General features: G+C 38.5%; 1 protein-coding gene across 4 annotated transcripts in view; it reads right to left on the bottom strand.

Moving 5' to 3' along the window:
• The window catches only part of ARMCX4 (armadillo repeat containing X-linked 4), a 55,868-nt gene that overhangs the window by 19,355 nt on the left and 21,143 nt on the right, over positions 1-15,370 (bottom strand). The window contains exon 6 of one of the 4 annotated variants that reach the window (XR_003418287.2): positions 1,594-1,677. The exons of 1 other annotated variant lie outside the window; for it this stretch is intronic. The gene's annotated coding sequence lies outside the window, so the exon portion shown is untranslated. Of the gene's footprint in view, positions 1-1,593; positions 1,678-6,167; positions 6,650-6,761; positions 7,044-15,370 lie in introns of those variants that run through there. 2 more of the 4 variants (XR_003418285.2, XR_003418286.2) reach the window with 2 other exon arrangements.

The raw sequence follows: 15,370 nt of genomic DNA, 5'->3' as shown, positions 1-15,370 counted from the left end.
CTGCATTGACCAGAACCTCCAGAACTATGTTGACAATAGTGGTGATTGAGGGTCTCCCAGCCTTGTTCCTTAGGTAAATGGAAATGCCCTTAATATTTCACCATTTAGTGTGAGTTTTCTGTTTGTTTCTGATGTGTTCTCCTTTATCTGTTTTTGTGTGACTGAAGGGTGATGTCTAAAAGCTACACTTTCATACCCCTTTGTATAAGACTGAGAAAAACTCAGTTGTCCACGTCATAATATTGAGATGGAGAGGGGACCAAGGAGAGTTAACACAAGTCCTGTGATTATTGTGAGTAAAAACAGACACTCTGCCCTCATAGTGGAAACAAGACTTTAATGAAACAATTATACATGTATACAAATCGAAAAAAATATCATGAAAGAAAAGAACATTATTAATATATTAAAACAAGTGGCAGAATCTGGGGATCAAAGATGACTTCCTTGAGGGGGGAAAGGGAGTGAAATTTTGAACTGAGATGAAAGAAAGCAGGTGTTAACTAGGAAAAGAGGGGAGCAGAAAATAAGAATGTTCAAATTCTCCACATTCATGATAACCACTGTGATAACCCATATACCTAAATCCTAGGATAAATCATGTGAAAATCACTGTTAACTTTTCAATTGACTCTCCAGGTTTTGTTGTTGTTTTATATGTACAAATAACAACAATATAGATAGATGATAGATGATAGATAGATAGATAGATAGATGATAGATAGAAGATAGGTAAATAGATAATAAGTAGGTAGATACATTATATGTGAGTGTATGTACACATATATATATTTTAAAATAATTTTGTATCATAAAATGCAAATTATTTCTTCACCTAATATATCATGTACATTATTTTATCAGATACAATAATATTCTGCAGTGTGGATTTACCAAAATTTTACCAATCTATTACTGATTCACATTTGGCCTTTACCAATATTTGCCTATTATAAAAATGCTGAAGTGGAGACCTTCGTACACATATATTTTGATAATTGTGGCATTATTTCCTTATGATAAATTCCTAGAAGTGAAATCATTGGGTTAAAGTGGATGTTCATTTTAAATCATATCCATGTTGCCAACTTTCACCTTTTAAATTGTGATATATATATTCCATGTTCTGTTCCAAAAATTTTGAAATTCATTAATTATAAGTGAGATTAAGCATCTTCTCATAGATTTGTTAACCATTTTTATCTCTCTTTCTATGAATTGTCTTTCCCCATTTTTCCAGTGTTACCAGTAAAGCACCAGCAATTTTACCCACCATTACTTTTGAACCATTTGTATAAATGTTAACATGGTGAATAAAGCAAATAACATCTCAATGTTATCGCAAATATATTTTTTCCAACTTTACTGAACACGTGGAATTATTTTTTCAAAATAGTTAGTAAACGGTCCAATGCAAACTATCTAATAATCTTTCTCTAGCTCACTGATTTAAAATGTCACCTTTATGGGGGGAAAAAAGAGAGAGAGAAAGGTGCAGACCATAAAATACTCTTGTTTTAATTTTAAATTTATTTATTTATTTTTTGAGAAAGAGAGAGAGAGAGGGAGAGAGAGAGAGAGCAGGGAGGGGCAGAGAGAGAGAGAGAGAGAGAGAGAGAGAGAGAATCCAAAGTAGCCTCTGCATCATCACCATGGAGCTTGATGTGGGTCTCGAACCTAGGAATAGTGAGATCATGACCTGAGCCAAAACCAAGAGTCAGGTGTTTAAACCACCTGGGCCACCCAGACACCCCCAAACAGATTCTTAACTCTAGAGAACAAACTGTGGGTTGCTGGAGGGGAGGTGGGCGGGGGGTGGGGGAGATGGACTAAATGTATAATGGGTATTAAAGAACACACTTGTGATGAGCACTGGGTGTTATATGTAAGTGATGAATCACTAAATTCTACTCCTGAAACTAATATTAACACTATATGCTAACTAGAAAATTAATAAAAACCTGAAAGAATAAATAAATAAATAAATAAATAAATAAAACGTCACCTTTATCATAAGCTAACCATCCACATATATTTGATATATTTGATTCTCTATTATGTTTCTTGAATGTTATTTTTTTCTTTTTATGTACCAAACTTTTAATTATAGTATCTTTATAATATGTTTTAATATCTGGGAGGGTAAAGCCTCTCTAATCACTCTTTTTCATAATTTACCTGCCTATTCACATGTGTTTATTTAGACATAAAATGTATTATTTTGTTACATTCCCTTAAAATCCTGTCCTTATTTCAATTTGGTTACATTTAATTTATAAGTTAATTGAAGGATAACTGGCATCTTTAAAAGAATATCTTACCACCCACACAGGTCAGAATGACTATTATTAAAAAGACACAGGGTGCTGGGTGGCTGATACCCCACTATTGATTTTGTCTCATGTCATTACATCACTGTTTCATAAGATAAAGCCCCACATCAGGCTCGCGCTGACAGAGCGAAACCTGTTTGGGATTCTCTCTCTCTCTCTTTCTCTCTTGGCCCTCTCCCCTTATGTCTCTCACTCGCTCTCTCTCTCTCTCACAAGAAAGAAAGAAAAAAAGAAGGAAGGAAGGAAGGAAGGAAGGAAGGAAGGAAGGAAGGGAAAAGAAATAAAAAGAAGAAAAGAAAGAAAGAAAGAAAGAAAGAAAAAGAAAGAAAAGAGACAAGAGAGAAAAACTGCTGGTGAAAATGTGGAGACAAATGGAACCCTTGTGCACTGTTGTGGGAATGTAAATTGGTACAGCCACTATGGAAAACAGCACGGAGGATACTCAAAAAATTAACAGTAGAAATACTATATGATCCAGCAATTCTATGTCTGGGTATTTCTTTGAAGAAAGTGAAATCACTCAGAGATATCTGCACCCCCATGTGCATTGCAGCATTATTCACAATAGCCAAGACATGAAAACAACCAAAGTATTTATCAATGGATGGCTGGATTAAAATACACATATATATTTATATTGGTATATTTTATTCATTCATTAAGAAAAGGAAATCCTTCTGGGGCACCTGGGTGGCTCAGTCAGTTAAGCATCCAACTTCAGCTCAGGTCATGATCTCACGGTTCATGAGTTGGAGCCCTGCGTCAGGCTTTGTGCTGACAGCTCAGAGCCTGAAGCCTGCTTCAGATTCTGTGTCTCCCTCTCTCTCTGTCCCTCCCCCACTCATACTCTGTCTCTCTCAAAAATAAATAAAACATTTTTAAAAATTTTTAAAGGAAATCTTTCCATTTGCAATAACATGGATAAACTTGGAGAGCATTGTGCTAAGGGAAATAAGTCAAAGAAATACAAGTGCTGTATGATATCACTCATATGTGAAATCTAAAAAAGCCAAACTCATAGAAACTGAGAGTAGATTGGTGGTTTCCAGAGGCTGGGGAAAGGGAGAAATGAGGAGACATTGGCATAAACTTCCAGTTTTAAGGTCAGTAAGTTCTGGGGATCTAATGAACAGCATGGTGACTATAGTTAACAGTATTATATTGTATACTTGGCAGTTGCTAAGACAGTAGATCTTAAATGTTCTCACAACTACAACAAAAAAGGTGTAATTATATGGTATGATGGATGTATTAACTAACCATATTGTGATATTCATTTTGCAATATATATGTGTATCAAATCATCACATTGTACACCTTAAATTTAGATAACATGTCAATTATATCTCAATAAAGCTAGGAGGAAAAGAATATCTTTCTACACCAGAACCCAGTTTTGCTAGTTGTCTTCATTAATTTTCCTTAGCAGCATTTCCAAATTAAAAAAAAAAAAAACTCCTAGAACATTACTTGGCACACTATAGGTTATCAATAAATACTTTTTAAATTAAATACACTTTGTTAAGTGTATTCTTAAGTACTTTACTTTTTACCATGGCTATTGTAAGTTGAATCTTTTCTTTATCTTTCATTTTCTATTTATTCTTTTTATATATGAAAGTCATTAGATTTTGCAGTTAATTTTATAACCAGCCTCTTTATGGAATTCCTAGTTTAAAATAGTTTTTCATTGATTGATTCTCTTAGATTTGTTTCATTTGCAGTAATGATCATCTTGTCTCCTCCTTTCCAATATTAATATTGTATTCCCTTCTCTGATAATTGCATTAAGTAGTACTTCCAGAAAAATGTTAAATAATTGTGGAAAAATTGACATCCTTGTCTTTTTCCTGGTTTTTATGGGAATGCTTTTGGTGTTTGTCCTTCAAGCATGAGGGACTTCTTGGTGAGAGCTAGGGCCATGGAATAGGGATCTTCTGTAGGAGCTGAAGTTTTGGCCTATCACTGCCAGTATACTTACTGGCAGTCACTGCCAATAAAACACAGCCCAAGTCAGTGATGGAACAGAAAAAAAAAATTGTTTGCTCTCTTCCTCCAAAGTTCTGTAAGTGTATTCCATTGGCCAAATCCGAAGAATAATGGTGCCTGGGGATTATAATCCATAAGAGTCAGCTTTCTGGGGCATAGAAAAGGACTAAGGAGCAGAAAATTGATCAGGAGTTGAGGTAAAATAAAGGATAACCAACCCAATCCACCTTTAGCCACTCAGCATCCATTCTTGCCCTTCACTCCAATAAAGAAACTCTCATCTCCAACAAGGAGGCAGAGACAAAAAGACCCATGAGCCTGTGTACTATCATGGAGTAATGTTAAGTCATACTCTCCACTTGAAACCTGATTATAACAACAATATCTGGTATTTTTCACACATAAGAGAAATGAAGGAAAAAAATAATTATTAATAAAGGTACACCTAGCTGCCACAGTTCCCTTCTGTAGCTGGTCATGAGGCCAAAGTCAATAATCCATTTCATATCTCCTTTAGTTTTCCACAGTTCTTTCCCTGATGTAGTGACCCTAACCTTCAATCCTATCTTTATTGGATTTTTGCATTTTCACATTGACCAAGACTATTGGGCAAATGAGTATTAAGAGGTGCCCTAATGACTATACCTGGACTCCAAGCATACTTCTCCTCCTGTTCTCATTGTATAGAAACAACTCTATTTCCCGTGGTAATGGTATTCAATCATTCCAGGCAGTGCAGTAACCCTTTTCTCTGCCTCTCAGTTCAATAGCATGAGGAGACCAAAATAGCCAGGGTGCAGTTTCAGCTTTCAATTTAATGGAACCATGGCTTTATTCCCTGTTGGAAACATTCATTCCCTACAAAATAGAACTTTCATATCTGCTGAGCCCAAGGCTTTGGAGATATATATATATATATATATAGAGAGAGAGAGAGAGAGAGAGAGAGGCAGGGGGGCACTCCCTCCTCCACCCCTTCATTCCCAGATTTGTGTATCTTCACTAAATGAGGGAAATAATGCCATATATTGGTCACTGGTTTTCTTTTTTTTTCTTTAAATCCAAGTTAGTTAACATATAGTGTAATAATGATTTCAGAAATAGAATCTAGTTATTCATCACTTACATATAACATCCAGTGCTCTTGTTGTTACATATAACAACAAGTGCCCTCCTTAATACCCATCACCCATTTAGTCCATTCCCCCACCCAACACCCCTCCAGCAATCTTCAGTTTGTTTTCTGCATTTAAGAGTCTCTTATGGTTTTCTCCATCTCTGTTTTTATCTTATTTTTCTTTCCCTTCCTCTATGTTCATCTGTTTTGTTTGTTAAATTCCACATATGAGTGAAATCATATGATTTTTGTCTTTATCTGACTGACTTATTTCACTTAGCATAATACACTCTAGTTCCATTCACATTACTGCAAATGGCAAGATTTCATTATTTTTGATCACCAGGTAATATTCCATATCTTCTTTATCCATTTGTCAGTCAATGGACATCTGGGCTATTTCCATAATTTGACAATTGTCATGGTCACTGGTTTTAAAGCAGCTGTTGTATTCTTGTAGTATAGCAGTCTCAATCTGGAACATCTGATCCTATAACTAAGCCTTCAGAAATTCATTTTCTTTTCTATCAGGCAAGCTGCTTCTGCATGATGGAGTAAGTAATACAGACCAGTGAATCTTTGGATATGACTCCATTATTGTACTTTGTCTACCATTAAATGAGTTTCTTAGTCAGAGACAATGTTGTATAGGATAACCTGATGATGATTAAGGCATTCTGGAAGTCCATGGATGGTGGCACTGACAGAATCACTGTAAGCAATGAAATATATATTTATTTCCATAGGGAAAAATTTATGTTCTCACCACGATGAAAGGTGTCCCATATAATAATCCTACCACCATGGAGCTGAATGGTACCCCCAAGAAATACTGTCTTATTGTATTGAATGCTTTATCATCATCTTATTTTGTTGCCAGTTTGGGCACTTTTGTTGCTAGTGTTAGTACAAAATCAACTTTGGTGAGTGGAAGTCCATGTTATTAAGCCCTTGCATTGCCTTCATAGCATTGATGCTAATCTAATACAGATAGCACAAAAAATAGAGAATATTATTACAATTCTATTTACTACAGTGCTATATTGAATTTACTAATATTTTACTTTGGATTTTTGCATTTATATTTATGATTTAGATTAACCTCTGGTTTACATTTTTACTTCTATTCCTCTTTGTGTTGGTATAAGTCTTATGAAGACTTATATTATTAATTCAGTAGATTTCCACCTTCTCTTATGCTCTAGAACACCTTAAATTATAAAAAAAAAAAAAAATTAGAGGGATGAGGGAAGATGGCGGCTTAGGAGGACGCTGGGCTCACCGCGCATCCTGCTGATCACTTAGATTCCACCTACACCTGCCTAAATAACCCAGAAAACCGCCAGAGGATTAGCAGAACGGAGTCGCTGGAGCCAAGCGCAGACGAGAGGCCCACGGAAGAGGGTAGGAAGGGCGGCGAGGCGGTGCGCGCTCCACGGACTGGCGGGAGGGAGCCGGGGCGGAGGGGCAGCTCGCCTGCCAAGCAGAGCCCCCGAGTCTGGCTGGCAAAAGCGGAGGGGCCTGACGGACTGTGTTCCGACAGCAAGCGCGACTTAGCGTCTGGGAGGTCATAAGTTAACAGCTCTGCTCAGAAAGCGGGAAGGCTGGAGGACAAAGGGAGGGAGAGCTGCTGAGCCCCCGGACGACAGAGTGCAGTTTGGTGGGAACAAAGGCGCTCGCAGCGCCATCTCCCCCGCCCAGTCTCCAGACCAAAAATCCCAAAGATGAACAGTTCCTGGGGTGGGCGGGGGGGGGTCGGGGGGGGGGGGGGGGTGGGGGCGGCAGGGAACCTTGCTGTCCACACAAAACACCAACTCTGTGCTTCTGCGGAGCCAACCCTCCGGCAGCGGATCTGCCTCCCTCCCGCTGCCACAGGGGCCCTCCTGAAGTGGATCACCATAAGGAGAAGCTAGCTAAGCCTGCCCCTCCTGCCCCTGTGCACCTTGCCTACCCACCCCAGCTAATACGCCAGATCCCAGCATTCACAAGCCTGGCAGTGTGCAAGTAACCCAGACGGGCCACGCCACCCCACTGTGAAATCCGCCCCTAGGAGAGGGGAAGAGAAGGCACACACCAGTCTGACTGTGGCCCCAGCGGTGGGCTGGGGGCAGACATCAGGTCGGACTGCGGCCCCGCCCACCAACTCCAGTTATACACCACAGCACAGGGGAAGTGCCCTGCAGGTCCTCACCACGCCAGGGACTATCCAAAATGACCAAGCGGAAGAATTCCCCTCAGAAGAATCTCCAGGAAATAACAACAGCTAATGAGCTGATCAAAAAGGATTTAAATAATATAACAGAAAGTGAATTTAGAATAATAGTCATAAAATTAATCGCTGGGCTTGAAAACAGTATAGAGGACAGCAGAGAATCTCTTGCTACAGAGATCAAGGGACTAAGGAACAGTCACGAGGAGCTGAAAAACGCTTTAAATGAAATGCAAAACAAAATGGAAACCACCACGGCTCGGATTGAAGAGGCAGAAGAGAGAATAGGGTGAACTAGGGGGGGGGACAGATAAAAAGTTTTAATTTTGGGAAAAAAAAAAAAATGAGAAGATGAGAAAAAGAGAGATAAAAAAATCCAGGAGTATGAGGGGAAAATTAGAGAACTAAGTGATACACTAAAAGAAATAATATACGCATAATTGGTATCCCAGAGGAGGAAGAGAGAGGGAAAGGTGCTGAAGGGGTACTTGAAGAAATAATAGCTGAGAACTTCCCTGAACTGGGGAAGGAAAAAGGCATTGAAATCCAAGAGGCACAGAGAACTCCCTTCAGACGTAACTTGAATCGATCTTCTGCACGACATATCATAGTGAAACTGGCAAAATACAAGGATAAAGAGAAAATTCTGAAAGCAGCAAGGGGTAAACGTGCTCTAACTTATAAAGGGAGACATATAAGACTCGTGACAGATCTCTCTTTTGAAACTTGGCGGGCCAGAAAGAATTTAGTAACGAGATTATCAGTGTGCTAGACAGAAAAAATATGCAGCCCGAGATCCTTTTTATCCAGCAAGGCTGTCATTCAGATAGAAGGGAGAGATAAAGGTTTCCAAAACAAACAAACTGAAGGAATTTGTCACCACTAAACCAGCCCTACAAGAGATCCTAAGGGGGACCCTGTGAGACAAAGTACCAGAGACATCACTACAAGCATAAAACATACAGACATCACAATGACTCTAAACCCATATCTTTCTATAATAACACTGAATGTAAATGGATTAAATGCGCCAACCAAAAGACATAGGGTATCAGAATGGATAAAAAAACAAGACCCATCTATTTGCTGTCTACAAGAGACTCCATTTTAGACCCGACGGACACTTTAGATTGAGCGAGTGAGGGGATGGAGAACTTTTATCATGCTACTGGAAGCCAAAGAAGCTGGAGCAGCCATACTTAATCAGACAAACTAGACTTTAAATTAAGGCTGTAACAAGAGATGAGAAGGACGTTATATAAATAGTTACAGGGAGTCTATCCATCAGGAAGAGCTAACAATTATAAATGTCTATGCGCCAAATACGGAGCCCCCAAATATATAAAACAATTACTCATAAACATAAGCAACCTTATTGATAAGAATGTGGTAATTGCAGGGGACTTTAACACCCCACTTACAGAAATGGATAGATCATCTAGACACACGGTCAATAAAGAAACAAGGGCCCTGAATGAGACATTGGATCAGATGGACTTGACAGATATATTTAGAACTCTGCATCCCAAAGCAACAGAATATACTTTCTTCTCAAGTGCACATGGAAACATTCCCCAAGATAGATCAGATACTGGTGTCACAAAACAGCCCTTCATAAGTTTACCAGAATTGAAATTATACCATGCATACTTTCAGACCACAATGCTATGACTTGAAATCAACCACAGAAAAAAAGTCTGGAAAACTTCCAAAAGCATGGAGGTTAAAGAACACCTACTAAAGAATGAAGTGGGTCAACCAGGCAATTAGAGAAGAAATTTAAAAATATATGGAAAACAACGAAAATGAAAATACGACAATACAAACGCTTTGGGACACAGTGAAGGCAGTCCTAAGGGAAAATTATATGGACAATCCAGGCCTATCTCAAGAAACAAGAAAAATCCCAAATACAAAATCTAACAGCACACCTAAAGGAAATAGAAGCAGAACAGCAAAGGACAGCCTAAACCCAGCAGAAGAAGAGAAATAATAAAGATCAGAGCAGAAATAAACAATATAGAATCTAAAAAAACTGTAGAGCAGATCAACGAAACCAAGAGTTGGTTTTTTGAAAAAATAAACATAATATTGACACAACTCTAGCAGCTTATCAAAAAGAAAAGGAGATGACCCAAATAGGATAAAATCATGAGGAAAATGGAATTACCACAACCAATCCCTCAGAGATACAAACAATTATCAGGGAATACTGTAGAAAAATTATGTTCCAACAAATTGACAACCTGAAGAAATGGACAAATCCTGAACACACCTCTTCCAAAACTCAATCATGGAGGAATATAGAAAGCTTGAACAGACCCATAACCAGCGAAGAAATTGAATCGGTTATCAAAAATCTCCCAACAAATAAGAGTCCAGGACCAGATGGCTTCCCAGGGGAGTTCTACCAGACGTTTAAAGCAGAGATAATACCTATCCTTCTCAAGCTATTCCAAGAAATAGAAAGGGAAGGAAAACTTCCAGACTCATTCTATGAAGCCAGTATTACTTTGATTCCTAAACCAGACAGACACCCAGTAAAAAAAGAGAACTACAGGCCAATATCCCTGATGATATGGATGCAAAAAATTCATCAATAAGATACTAGCCAATCGAATTCAATGGCATATAAAAAGAAATATTCACCATGACCAAGTGGCATTCATTCCTGGGACTGCAGGGCTGGTTCAACATTCGCAAATCAATCACGTGATACATCACATTAACAAAAAAAAAGAGAAGAACCATAGGATCCTGTCAATCGATGCAGAAAAGGCCTTTGACAAAATCCAGCACCCTTTCTTAATTAAATAACCTTGAGACAAGTCGGGATAGAGGAGGGAACCATACTTAAAGATCATCAAAGCCATTATGAAAGCCCACAGCTAACCATCATCCTCAATGGGGAAAACTGACGCTTTTTCCCTGAGACTCAGGAACACGACAGGGGATGCCCACTCTCACTGCTGTTGGTTTAACATAGTGCTGGAAGTTCTAGCATCAGCCATTCAGAAACAAAAAGGAAATCAAGCATCAAAAATTGGCAAAGATGAAGTTTCAAGCTTTCGCTTTTTGAAAGATGACATGGATATTATACATGGAAATCGATAGATCCCCCAAAGTCGTGCTAGAATTGATCCCTGAATTCAGCAAAGTTGCAGGAATACAAAAGCAATGTACAGAAATCAGTTGCATTTTTACACTACAATGAAGCAACAGAAGACAAATAAAGGAAAAAAAAAAAAAAAAAACTGATCCATTCACAACCATGCACCAAGAAGCATAAAATCTATGAATAAATCTAACCAAAAGTGTAAAAGATCTGTATGCTGAAAACATATAGAAAGCTTTATTAAGGTAATTGAGAAGATTTAAGAAATGGAAAGACATTCCTGCTCATGGATTGGAAAAATAATATTGTCAAAATGTCAATACTACGCAAAGCTATCTACACATTCAATGGCAATCCATTCAAATTGCACCAGCATTCTTCTCGAACTAGAAACAAGCAATCATAAAATTGATATGGAACCACAAAAGGCCTTGAATAGCCAAAGGAATTGTTGAAGAAGAAGACCAAAGCAGTGAGGCATCACCAATCCAGACTTTAGCCTGTACTACAAAGCTGTCATCATCAAGACAGCATGGTATTGCACAAAACAGGACACATATACATGGAAATAGAATAGAGCAACCCAGAACTAGACCACAAAGTATGGCCCAACTCATCTTGACAAGCAGAAAGAACATCCAATGGAAAAAAAGACAGGCCTCTTTAACAATATGGTGCTGGGAGAACTGGACAGCAACATGCAGAAGGTGAAACTAGACCACTTTCTCACACCATTCACAAAAATAAACTCAAAATGGATAAAGGACCTGAATGTGAGACAGGAAACCATCAAAACCTTAGAGGAGAAAGCAGGAAAAGACCTCTCTGACCTCAGCCGTAGCAATCTCTTACTCGACACATCCCCAAAGGCAAGGGAATTAAAAGCAAAAGTGGATTACTGGGGACCTCATGAAGATAAAAAAGCTTCTGCACAGACAAGGAAAAACAACAACAAACTAAAAGGCAACCAACGGAATGGGAAAAGATATTTGCAAATGACATATCGGACAAAGGGCTAGTATCCAAAATCTATAAAGAGCTCACCAAACTCCACACCCGAAAAACAAATAATCCAGTGAAGAAATGGGCAGAAAACATGAATAGACACTTCTCTAAAGAAGACATCCGGATGGCCAACAGGCACATGAAAAGATGTTCAGCGTCGCTCCTTATCAGGGAAATACAAATCAAAACCACACTCAGGTATCACCTCACGCCAGTCAGAGTGGCCAAAATGAACAAATCAGGAGACTATAGATGGCTGGAGAGGAAGTATGAGAAACGGGAACCCTCTTGCACTGTTGGTGGGAATGCAAACTGGTGCAGCTGCTCTGGAAAACAGTGTGGAGGTTCCTCAAAAAATTAAAAATAGATCTACCCTATGACCCAGCAATAGCACTGCTAGGAATTTACCCAAGGGATACAGGAGTGCTGATGCATAGGGGCACTTGTACCCCAATGTTTATAGCAGCACTTTAAACAATAGCCAAAATTATGGAAAGAGGCCTAATGTCACATCAACTTGATGAATGGATAAAGGAAATTGTGGGTTTATAATACACAATGGAAATACTACATGGCAATGAGAAAAAATGAATATGGCCTTTTGTGAAGCTAAAAGTGGATGGGAACTGGGGAGTGTGATGACTAAGTGAAATTAAGCATACAGAGAAAGACAGATACCCACATGGTTTCACTCTTATGTGGATCCTGAGAAAACTTAACAGGAACCATAGGGGTGGGGAGGAAAAAGAAAAAATAAAAGAGGATAGACGTGGGAGAGAGCCAAACGAAAAAAAGAGGTTAGAGTGGGAGAGAGCCAAAGCATAAGAGACTGTTAAAAACTGAGAACAAACTGAGGGTTGATGGGGGGTGGGAGGGAGGAGAGGGTGGGTGATGGGTATTGAGGAGGGCACCTTTTGGGATGAGCACTGGGTGTTGTATGGAAACCAATTTGACAATAAATTTCATATATTAAAAAAAATAATAATAATAATAAAATAAAAAAATATAAAAAATTAGTGGATCCTTGATGATGTTGTGGTAGGAAGAAGAATGTCTCCTCAAAGATGTCTACATATTGGAACCTGTGACTATGTTACCTTATATGGCAAAAGGGACTTTGCAGATGTGATTAAATTAAGGATATTGAGATAGGGAGATTATACTAGATTGGCTGAGTGGACCCAATGTAATCACAAGGGTCCTGATAAGGGGGGGGGGGGCAGAAGAGCCACATAAGATGTGATGACAGAATCAGACATCAGAGTGATGTGGGCTATGAGCCAAGGAAAGCAAGTAGCCTCTAGAAGCTGGAAAAATCAAGGAAATGGATTCTCTGCTAAAGCATCCAGGGTAACATAGCTCTGTCAACCCATTTTAGACTTCTGACCCCCAGAACTGTTAAGATAATAAAAGTGTCTTATTTTAAGCCATTGAGTTTTCAATAATTTGTTACAGCAGCAGTAGGAAACTAATACAATATCGTTATTATTTTCAAAGAATTAAAATTTTTTATATTTACCCAGATATTTACCATTTTTCTATTGCTTCTTCATTCTTGAATTCCAGATTTCCCTCTGGTATCATTTCCCTTTAGGCTGTCGAACTTACTTTAGCATTTTTTTAGAGCATGTCTGCTGGCAACAAATTCTCTTGGTTTTCCCTCATCAAGGAAAATCTTTATTTTCATCTCCACACTCTATTCCTGAACTGTAACTATGCATTGACAATTCTTTCCTTTAAACACATCAACCATGTTATTCCACTATCTTCTGACCTTCACTGTTTGTGATAAGAAAACCACAGTCTTTCAAATTGTTCCCCTATAAGTAATGTGTTATTTTCCTCTAGCAACTTTCAAGGTTTTTTTTCTTTACTTTTGGTTTCCAGCAGTTTGATAAGATGTATCTAAGCATAGTTTTCTTTGAGTTTATCCTGCTTGGGATTTATTGACCTTCTTGCATCTGTAAATTTATGACTTTCAAAGCATCTAGGAAGTTTTTGACAATTATATCCTCAAATAATTTTTCTATTGTAGGAAAGGAAGGCTGAAAAGAACAGGAAATGCTACCCTTTCCCAGCACCATTTCACAGAGCAAGAGTGTCACTCGGGGGAAAAAAAAAAGTACCTGCCTTCTGCTCTGGTGCATCGGTTGAAGAGTTTGTCCCAAGAAGAAAGGCAGGGCACAAGGATGAAGAATGCTGAAGCTCTGCCTGAATGCTCTGTCTGCCTGAAAGGGCTGAAATAATCCGGAAATGGTAGTAGAAAATTCCATGCATTTTGACAGACACTGTCAAAAAACAATGGAGATCTTGGTGCAGAATAATTAAGAGGAAGCTAATACCACTAATACAAGAAAAATGTCAGGACAATCACAAGTTTCCTAGAGAGAACCAGGGAGACAACCAGTAAGAGCCCTCTTGAGATCATATAAAATTGTGGTGGTCAGGAAGATTGTGGTTTATGCTAGGCTGTATCCCCTTGGGAAAATTAGAGAAAGACATGCAACAGGCTTGAACGGATTCCCCAAGCCATATAGAGACCCATAAACACAGGGCATAAAGCCTCACTGGCACAAAGAACTTAAACACAACCTCTGACCAAACACTGACTAAATCATAAGCTACTCTGACCCAGGGACAAATCCTAGAAAGCCAAGATTAAAAATAAAATCACAGTCATCCTTGGCAGTCTGGAAAAATGTGTGAATGTCTATAGTCTTTCAGGAGCAATCAGAAAAAAAAACCTCCAAGCTACTACTCCCTGGCTGAATGGGAGAGAGGCAAAATATGTAAATTCACTGAAATGTGAGAGCAGCTACACAGACATATAATGGTAAAGGGTAAATATCTAGGGGCGCCTGGGTCACTCAGTTGGTTAAGCGTCCAACTTCAGCTCAGGTCATGATCTCGCGGTTCATGTGTTCAAGCCCTGCATCAGGCTCTGTGCTGACAGCTCAGAGCCTGGAGCCTGTTTCAGATTCTGTGTCTCCCTCTCTCTCTCTCTGCCTCTCCCCTGCTTGCACTCTGTCTCTATCTGTCTCAAAAATAAATAAACATTAAAAAAGGGTAAATATCTAATTGGCTAAGGGAACTTAAGCACAACCTTTGTCCAATAAGTGACTTATGCTAACCCACGGGCAAAACCTAAGTAGCCAAGCTCAAAGATAAAAACAAGGGAAAAAGATATGAGCTGGGACATCAGAGATGCACATTATGAGTGTGGAGGGAGTAAACTTCACAGAATTAGTCCTACTAAGTCAACGAATAAACAAATAACTGATAAAATAATAACAATGACCACTGAGAAGAGCATCAGTATGCAGGGTTGCTATATTACCTAAAATGTCCAGCTCTCAACAAAATATTAAAATACATATATAGTATATAGTTGTAACTATACAGGTAAACATAAAAGACAGTATAAATGTATTTTTGTAACTCTATTTTTTTCTATTTGATTTGAAAGACAACTTCATAAAGCAATATGAATAAATCTATGTTGATGTACATACAATGTATAGAGATATGATTTGTATGACAATAACAGTGCAAAGGAGTGGTTAGGAATGGAACTATTAGGAGAAAAGATTTTAAATTAAGCT

This window comes from Acinonyx jubatus, chromosome X, assembly GCF_027475565.1.
Source record: "Acinonyx jubatus isolate Ajub_Pintada_27869175 chromosome X, VMU_Ajub_asm_v1.0, whole genome shotgun sequence".
Lineage (NCBI taxonomy): Eukaryota > Metazoa > Chordata > Mammalia > Carnivora > Felidae > Acinonyx > Acinonyx jubatus.
The sequence above is the reverse complement of the archived record's forward strand: the minus strand, read 5'-3'. Positions and strand labels throughout refer to the sequence as shown.